The following is an 8,504-nucleotide window of genomic DNA, read 5'->3' on the forward strand; positions in this document are numbered from 1 at the left end:
GGGGGCTTACCTGCAGTCCAGTACTCGCCTAAGTATTTAAAAAATCCCACCGAGTGGAGAGCGATCCTCCCACTCGGGGGCTTAGCTGCAGTCCAGTACTCGTCTAAGTATTTAAAAAATCCAACCGAGTGGAGAGCGATGCTCCCACTAGGGGGCTTAGTTGCAGTCCAGTACTCGCCTAAGTATTTAAAAAATCCTACCGAGTGGAGAGCAATCCTCCCACTCGGGGGCTTAGCTACAGTCCAGTACTCGCCTAAGTACTTCATCCATTCTGATCCACAAGGATGACGAGGTGCAGGTCGACTGCTACCTTCTCCTTTGGAGCTACGCCACAAATACAACATGCGCTCTGCAAGGACGACGAGGTGCAGGTCGACTTCTACCTTCTCCTTCGGAGCTACGCCACAAATACAACATGCACTCTGCAAGGATGACGAGGTGCAGGTTGACTGCTACCTTCTCCTTCTGAGCTACGCCAAAAATACAACATGCGCTCTGCAAGGATGACGAGGTGCAGGTCGACTGCTACCTTCTCCTTCTGAGATACGCCACAAATACAATGTGCGTTCCATCCTGATCCGCAAGGACGCAGGTCGACTGCCATCTGTGCTCCATTCCTTCCTGCAAGAGCGATGAAGTGCAGGTCGACTACACTTTCCACCTCAGAGCTGCGACTCAACCACTAAAGTATATTCCGAGTGAAGAACAAAGTTCGCTCGAAGGCAAACTACAGGCATATTCAACGATAAGCCAAGTTTAGATAACGTCCTACGGATTCGGAAGTGCTCAGGCATCAAGCCTGTAAAAGTTTATCGGTTACAAAACCACTCGACATTCTGAGGCAAATTTAAGACGAAGCATAGCAGTTTTTTACTCCTCAGGTGGAGGACTGGAGGGCGCGACAAAGTGGTCCAGGTCGATTCCGTCAGCAATCCAAGTGGCAGCAGCAATGAAGGTCTCCATGAAAGATTGGAAGTCATGCTTCTTGGTATTGGCCACTTTGATGGACGCCAGCTTGTCCTCTCGCGCATCCTTGCAATGAACACGGACCAGGGACAGAGCAACATCAGCACCGCACCTGGCAGAAGACTTCTTCCATTCTTGCACTCGACCTGGAACGTCATTTAGTCGAGTCATTAAAGACTCGAGGTCATTTTGAAGCATCTTTCCTGGCCAGAGTGTCGTGTCGAGTCGCGACACCGCAACCTTCAGTCGAGCGAGGTAGTCCACAACTCCAGCAACACGAGACTCCAGTCGGAGCACGTTCATAGCGGCTTTATCCTTCACAGGAGAGTTGATGGGGTCCAAGATTGTCTCCACTCGACTGGTCTCTTCCTCAAAGTTCTGGCAGAATTCTGTAAACACCATTCGAAGTTAAGCCAATAGTTCTATGATGAGTCGATGATAACAAGTCAGTCGGATAGGAGAGATTACCTTCAAGCATGAGGAATAGCTTCTTGGCGAGCCCTCCCAGATAAGCCTCCAGATTGTTCTTCTTCCCTGCCAGTTCGCTAGCCTTGTCACTCAGAGCTATCTTGTCATTCTTCAGATGGCTGACCTCCTTGTTGGTCGCGTTGAGAGCAGCTTTCAGATTGGCATTCTCCTCTTCAAGTTTCTTGACTGAAGCCAGTTTTTCTTCCGCAAGCTTCGTTTTGTCCAAAGCTGCCTTCTGCGCCTCGGCGAGGTCATGGTCCTTCTTCTTCAGAGCCTCCTTCAGTTTATCTGCAAAGTGACAATGACATCAGAATCAGAAATGGACAGAAAGACAAAGACAAACGTCAAGATTCTCACCAAACATACCTTTTGCTTCATCCTTCGCCTTCTGAAAGTTCTCCTGAACAAGCTTCAAATCAAGGTCGAGCTGGATATGCTTGTTTTCCAATTCAGTGTAACGAGCCACAAGCTCGCAAGATTTCTGCGAAGGGTCAGTCGACAGACGTCAAAAGATGGGTCGCTTCCGAGTGACTAAGAGAAAAACAATAACATTTCTAAGACTACAGTCGAATCAAAATATTCAACAGTAGTCTCGGGGACTACACCCAGTGGGTGCACTAAGCGTGCCCCCACTGGTTCTACCGACTCGGTCCGATCAGTCGACCGAAATAGACAAAAGGTTCTGATCGTAAACCATAGCTAACTGCCAGCAGTCAGCCATGGTATTTAAAAAAAAGGGTTCTTCAGACCTTAGTCGACTGCCAGCAGTCGGCCATGGTCTCGGAGACTGCACCCAGTGGGTGCACTCAGCGTGCCCCCACTGGTTCCAAGATTCCACTCGACATGGTCCGACCAGACTAAGTGAAGAAGTTAGAATGAAGAAATTTAAAGTTTAAAGACTATAGTCGACCGCCAACAGTCCACCATAGTCTCGGGGACTACACCCAGTGGGTGCACTCAGCGTGCCCCCACTAATCCAAAAAATTCAATCGACACACCCAGTGGGTGTATAGATACAAAGATCTTCAGAAAGAAAATCTTCAGATAGCATATCCTAAGAGAACAGGCGGTGAACAACTAACCTGGACGTTGCTTTGAAGGGCTGAGCTAGCGTCATAAGCCGCCTGGCTGGCTTCTCGGATCGCCTTCACCTGCTCCATCATGATCCCCGCCTGGCGTATAGCCTCCTTAGCAGCACCCGCTTGGTCCTTTGGGACGTGGCGGGTGGCGAAAAGGGAAGGCGGATCAGCAATCGACGACGAAGGTTGAACACTCATCAGCAGCACAGCGAAAGACACGGAAGTCCGAGTGATGTTGCCACCCTCGTGAACCAGTGTCTCAGGTTCTGATGCAGTCTGAGTGGTCTTGACGGCTGGCGCCTTTCTATTCCTCCTCGGCCTCAGCGGCGCCTCGTCGTCATCATCAGGGAGATCAATGACATGAGGAGGTGCTTCAGGAGAAGCCCAAAGTTAAAAACAAAAATCCAATCGACCAAAAGTGAAACGTCAGAGATCATACCAAGGTTGGAGGTGGCAGCGTCTTCCATTTCTTGGTCTTCGTTCCTGGCGGAGGTCTCAGAGGTTGCAGCACTGTGGAGTTCAGAAACCAGTCGGTTAGCCAACGAGTCGACCAAGAGTTTGTCCATGATAAATGAGAAAAATGCAAGTTTTGCTATTACCCGGAAATGGTGGGAACGACCATTCTCATCTTGGGCAAGGCCTTTGGAGGCTTTGATGGTGCCGCTCGGGGATGCTTCATCGCTTTTTCAGTCGGTGCTGGAGAGGTAGTCCGAGGGCGTTTCGACGACTGCCCAATAGGCGCAGTCGTTTTGTCATGCTCGACCGCGGGGTCGTGGATGAGCTTGGATCGCCTTTCCATGCGAGGAGGATCGACTGCCTCCTCCTCCTCTTCACTGGAGCCGTTGTCATCTTCATCCCCCTCACCATCAGATTGCCACTCCTCCCGACTTTCACCTCCGCTCGCCTCCTCCTCCTCGACCTGTTCTTGCGCCCCGTTGGGCATCGAATACATCTTAGTGGTGGCCTGGAAGACAACAAACAAGACAAAAGTCAGTCGACTGATTTTAAGCAAACAGAATGAAGAAAGCAGGATCACAGTCAGAGATGCAGGATTGGACCTTGTCTACTTCGTATGATTGGTTGAGTGGGGGAATCCTCCTGGCTCCTCGAGGGTTGTCCTTGTTCCCTGTGATGCTTGCTAGCCAGCTCTCCAGCGTGGCATCCTCGACCTCCTCCGGGTGGATCCGAGTGGTGTCCTCAGTGCCAGAGTACAACCACATCGGATGGTCTCGAGCTTGAAGCGGCTGGATGCGTCGTCGGAGGAAGACCTCCAAGAGATCCATGCCGGTCACTCCGTCACGGATGAGCTGGACAACGCGTTCAACCAGCACCTTAACCTGCGCCTTCTCATCCGGGATCACCTTCAAAGAGGACGGCTTCCTCACTCGGTCCATGGAAAAAGGAGGGAGTCTAGTTGACTGCCCTGGCGTCGGCTTGTCTTTGCAGTAGAACCAGGTCGACTGCCATCCACGGACCGACTCGGGAAGGATCATGGCCGGAAAAGAGCTTTTCCTCCTCATTTGAACCCCAAGACCCCCACACATCTGAATCACTTGTGTTCTCTCGTCACTCGGATTGGACTTTTTCACCGTCTGGGAGCGCCAGGTGAAAATGTGCTTGAAAAGACCCCAATGAGGCCGACAACCCAAGAAATTCTCGCACAAAGACACGAAAGCAGCGAGATACACGATGGAGTTGGGTGTGAAGTGGTGGAGTTGCGCGCCAAAGAAGTTCAGAAATCCCCGAAAGAAAGGGTGAGGCGGCAAAGAAAACCCGCGGTCAACATGGGTGGCCAAGAGGACACACTCACCCTCCTGAGGCTGCGGCTCCGACTCCTTCCCCGGGAGCCGCGCCGATCCATGAGGGATCAATCCTTCATTGGCCAGGTCGTCAAGATCTTTTTGATGAATCGTCGAGCGGATCTAGTCGCCCTAGATCCAGCCCTGCGGCAGGCCGACCCTTGACGAAGATCCGCCCCGACTGGTCGCCCTTCCCTTCGCCTTCACCGTCGCTTTCTTCGCCCACTCCAAAGCTGCCGTATTTTCCTTCACCATCATCGCCGGCGAGACGCGCACGGAGCAGCGGCGCTGAGATGGAAGCGAACGCGGCAGATAAGTCTGAGGAAGAGGGGGAGGAAATGAGAGCGCACTATTCAAAACCCCCCGTCCGGCGCCTTATATGAAGTTGCTTCCGGGTGACTGACTTGTAGGCGCAGGCGATCCTGTCAAATCCCGCAACAGTCGCACGGCGATACGTGGCGAAAACAGTGGCACAAAGATCGAGGAATTCATGCCTTATCCCCTCCGATTACCGCGGCCTCCTCCGCCCCGCGCGCTTCCCAAAATTTGAATCCCGCTAAGTCCGTGAACTGCAGAGCAACTTGTCAGACGGGAGATTTCCTCCACTCTGACGTTCGGAGATCTCCAAGTACAGAAAATTCACTCGACGGATACAAAGAATGGATCAAGGCGACTGAAAAAGAAGTTGGTGTCGTCACCTAAGTTCATTTATCCAGAACAAGACATACTCATAGCACGAAAAATGGGCCGGAAGAGTTCTCAACTCCTTCCCCACTCAAACCTCGATCCATTCGGGGGCTAATGATGAAGCCATGTACCTAGGGTAGGGTCATGGACCTGTCCAAGATACCCTCCCTAAGGACATCTCTAGAAGAAACCACCTGTCAGTCGACTCAGAAGTATTTCACTCGACAGACTTGAAAACACTCGACCATGAAGCCAACTACTCGACTGCCAGGAGATCTAAAGTCACTCTGCACACAAACAGCCGGTCATTAAGTAGCTTTTATGGTCATCATAGCATTTTATGTGGGACGTTACCAGTAACCCCCGATCTTAATGTACTTTAAACCCTGCATAACGGAGGGCTGGAGGGGTCTGGCGAACTCTATATAAGCCACCCCCCTCCTCAGTTTAAAGGGTTTGCACCCGTGTAACTCATACTCATATAATCCAGTCGACCGCCTCCGGACTCCCAGACGTAGGGCTGTTACTTCCTCTGAGAAGGTCCTGAACTCGTAAACATCTTGTGTATACAATTACTCCATAGCTAGGATCTTCCCTCTCCATTCCTACCCCCTATTCTACTGTCAGACTCAGAACCACGACAGCCTCCGAGCGGCCACGACATATTCCAGCTCGGAGGCCGGGCCACGGCTCCGCTCAGGCCAAGCCGAGTACCTCATGGAGCTCGCCATCGGGACGCCGGCGGTGTCGTTCCTCGCCCTCTTCGACACTGGCAGCGACCTCACCTAGACGCAGTGTCAGCCGTGCAAGCTCTGCTTCCCGCAGGACACGCCCGTTTATGACCCGACTGCCTTGTCCAGCTTCTCCCCTCTGACCTGCTCCAGCAACGCGTGCCTTCCCGTGTGGAGCCGTGGATGCGCCCCTAGCTCCCTCTGTGGCTACCGCTACGCCTACAGCGACGGCTCCCACTCGGCTGGCGTCTTGGGCACGGAGACGCTCACGTTCGGCTCTGGCCCCGGCCAAGTACCGGCCGGCTTTGCCGGAGCTGTCGCGTTCGGCTGCGGCAGAGACAACGGGGGCGACTGGTACAACTCCACCGGGCTCGTCGGCTTCGGTCGCGGGAGCCTGTCCCTCGTGGCGCAGCTAGGGTTCGGGAAGTTTTCCTACTGCCTCACCGACTTCTTCAATACCAGTCTGGGCAGCCACGTCTCGTTCGGCTCCCTTGCGGAGCTGGCCCATGGGGGCGGCACCGCCGTGCAGTCGACGCCGCTTGTGCAGAGCCCACAGAGTCCATCGTGATACTATGTTTCTCTCGAGGGCATATCGCTCGGCGACGCTCGCCTGTCGATCCCGAACCAAACCTTCGAGCTGCACGCCGACGGCACGGGCGGGATGATTGTCGACTCCGGCACCATCTTCACGGTCCTCGTGGAAAGTGCTTTCAGAGTGGTCGCCAACCACGTGGCCGAGGTGCTCGACCAGCCGGTGCTCAACACGACGAGCCTGGAGAGCCCTTGCTTCCCGGCTCTTGCCGGGGAGCGGCAGCTCCCGGCCATGCCGGACATGGTGCTGCACTTCGCCGGCGGTGCGGACATGAGGCTGCATGGGGACAGCTACATGTCCTTTAACGAAGAGGACTCCTCATTCTGCTTAAACATCACCGTAGGGCAATTATCATTTGTCCCCACCGACTGTAGTAAGCTCTGAGGTCTACCTGGACACTTTAAACGATTAACTATTTTTACATGCATGGCAGCATGGGATCAAATGATATTCAAAGCACTTCCATGAATAAAGGGGTGGCTCTAGAATTAGAGTAACGCTACACGTACAAAAAAATTACAAGGTTTTATAAAGAGGGTTAATTTATTGGTCAATAGGTGAGGAACACGGCCCACCCCCTAAAAATCAGGGGAAAGACAAGTTTATGATTGGTTACTAGATGAAAAGAGCCTGTAAAATCTTGTAATCTTTTGTACGTCTAGCATTTTTGCTAGAATTAATAGGATTGTGAAAGAACAAAAATCCTAGACACACGGACAGTTTACTGAGCATTACGGATTGTTTCCAAACTAATCTCTCCACCCCTTGATTTTCAACGAGGATGGGCCCGTCAGTTTATTCCTACCTAATCAAAATCAGCCAGGTAAGCCACTCCGTAATACCCTGTAAAATATTTCGTGCGTGTAGCATTGCTCGTGAAAGGAACACTACATGAAACTCTTTGTACGCCAAGGAGTGTATTTCCACGGATACTTAGCACAAAGCACTACAGAAAAAAAACATATGCCCATGACCAAGTGGTCATCAACTAGATCAGCGGGAATACCGTATGCCAACATAGACAAAGTGGCTGTCACCTTTTAAAAGGTGCTATGCCCGAGCTCTCTGGCGACATTCCTCCTTTGCTGAAAAAACTGGTCATGGCTCTCTAGTTTCTCTGCAATGCGTCTGTACAACTTGGTGCTCATCCTAAATCGGCGCCGGAAGTACGACTCGGGGTACACTGGATTATCCGCAAAATAGTGTCTGATTAATCTGTTGTGGGCATCGATCCTATCCCTCCAAATTTTCTGCCGACCCATAACCGAACCACCGTGCTTCGGTTTTTTATTGATGTGCATAGCTAGGATCATTGCAAGATCCTCCTCCTCTTCAATATCAAATTCTTCTTCGAAAGAATCATATGACGAACTCATCTACAATGTTCAATTTAAACTAAGCTATAAAAACTACAAACAACATGCATCAAATTCATGTAAAAAAATGTGAAGTTGAAGCAATACATACCTTGCAAGCATTTTGTCGAACACCTTGTGGGCGCCGAGCGGCAGCGGGCGGCCGGGTGCTGTTTCTCGGAGGAATGACACACAAGGGGCGGCGGCGCCCGAAGGGAGAAGGAGGAAGTAGCGGCGGCGGCGCGGGGATAGGCTGGGAAAGCGCCGGAATGGTCGCCGGGGTGGTGCGGGCGGCGGCGCCATCGCCTGGGTCGGGATAGGTGGAAGTCACGAGCGGATGCTCGATGTGAGGCGCGCGGTAGCGGGCGCAACAAATAAACTGTGTGCGATGACGATTCAGACCGCGCACTGAACTCTTTATGCCGCGCACGCGGTTATTACACCTCCGCTGAAGCTCGATTAGCGATTGCGCGCGCGCTAAAAACTATAAATTGGTGGTGCGGCGTTTATATAGCGCGGCTGTTGGAGATGCTTTTATGAGTAACGTAGGAGACATCTTTATTTCCCCCGAGTGGAGACCAGCGCCGGCGTCGAGGTGGTGGTTCACGGTGCAGCCCCCCGGCGACGGCGGCTGCAGTGCGCCGAGCGCGCGCGGTGGCTGCTGGCGGTGCAGGTGGGGGAGGGGCTTGCCGACCGGAGGCGGAATAGGTCTAAGCCACAGCGGGATCCATGTAACCATGTTTAAGTGCAGGGAGAAGAGGGCCGTACAAACACAAAACTAAGCCGAGTGTTTATGTTCCTACACCCGGCTTACATGAAGGCGAAGG

The 8,504-nt window shown here is 52.5% G+C and overlaps 1 pseudogene; it reads left to right on the forward strand.

The window, feature by feature from the left end:
• The window catches only part of LOC119279405, a 20,708-nt pseudogene extending 14,002 nt beyond the window's left edge, over positions 1-6,706 (forward strand).
• The last annotated feature ends 1,798 nt before the right edge of the window (positions 6,707-8,504 follow it).

The sequence above is a fragment of the Triticum dicoccoides genome, chromosome 3B (assembly GCF_002162155.2).
Source record: "Triticum dicoccoides isolate Atlit2015 ecotype Zavitan chromosome 3B, WEW_v2.0, whole genome shotgun sequence".
Taxonomy (NCBI): domain Eukaryota; kingdom Viridiplantae; phylum Streptophyta; class Magnoliopsida; order Poales; family Poaceae; genus Triticum; species Triticum dicoccoides.